Raw genomic sequence first — 1035 nt, 5'->3', positions numbered from 1 at the left:
GCGGCCTACCATGGGAGAGATATAGTAGCAGTTAGCGATCTCAGGTACGCGTTTAAGCCCTAATCAGACTCTGGGCCGCGGATGGTGGACGACGGTACGTCCGAGAAAGAGATTCAGATGTCCCTCTACAAGTATCACAGGAATACTCAATCACTACATAAGTGATATGCACCGCTAGTCTAATGGTTAGGATATCTGCCTTCCAAGCAGATGGTCCGGGTTCGATTCCCGGGCGGTGCAGTTCGTATCAACGAGAGAAGGGTCTCTAGGCTATCGTAGAATAGTTATGCTCAGCACGTCAGGGCGATACAGGAGTTTCTACGTATGAGCAGCTTGGCGCAGTGGATAGCGTGTTGGGCTCATAACCCATAGGTCCTTTGATCGAAACAAGGAGCTGCTATTCATTACAATACACTCGAGATGGTTATTAAACTGAGAGGTGCAGCTTATCGACTGCATAGATCAGTCTTACCGAAAAATTTCCACTAAACAGAGTCGGTGTTTTCGTACCATTCCGTGCGGTTGGCCCAACCGTGCCAGTTCAGGGGAAAAACAACATTAATAAAGCGTTGTCCATGCATAGAAAAGAGCTATTCACCTAGAGCAGAACTCCTTGCAGGAATGATGAATGACCGCCCGGTACCGCAGAACGCGTTGCGGAGATGAAACAACCGCCCAAATTCACGAGCCGCCGCATGCGGTTTCAAAATGTGCTTGCAAGCAGGAACTTCGATGTCACGAAAAAGTTGTGCAGCTTGTGCCGAGCTAGCTGTAGTATGCGATGAGAACTTCAGCAGTTGGAGTTATCAACCGAGATAGAATGCGGCCTACCATGGGAGAGATATAGTAGCAGTTAGCGATCTCAGGTACGCGTTTAAGGCCTAATCAGACTCTTGGCCGCGGGATGGTTGACGACGGTACGTCCGAGAAGGGATTCAGATGTCCCTCTACAAGTATCACAGGAATACTCAATCACTACATAAGTGATATGCACCGCTAGTCTAATGGTTAGGATATCTGCCTTCCAAGCAGATG

The 1035-nt window shown here is 48.6% G+C and overlaps 2 non-coding genes across 2 annotated transcripts; both read left to right on the top strand.

The window, feature by feature from the left end:
* Positions 1-168: 168 nt before the first annotated feature.
* Pmar_PMAR024184 lies at positions 169-240 on the top strand. Its single transcript has one exon. It is a non-coding gene; the product is annotated as a tRNA-Gly (tRNA).
* Positions 241-327: 87 nt separating this feature from the next.
* Positions 328-400, top strand: Pmar_PMAR024183. The gene has a single exon. It is a non-coding gene; the product is annotated as a tRNA-Met (tRNA).
* The last annotated feature ends 635 nt before the right edge of the window (positions 401-1035 follow it).

Source organism: Perkinsus marinus (assembly GCF_000006405.1).
Source record: "Perkinsus marinus ATCC 50983 genomic scaffold scf_1104296955140, whole genome shotgun sequence".
NCBI lineage: Eukaryota > Perkinsozoa > Perkinsida > Perkinsidae > Perkinsus > Perkinsus marinus.
This window is presented reverse-complemented; position numbering and strand designations above follow the sequence as displayed.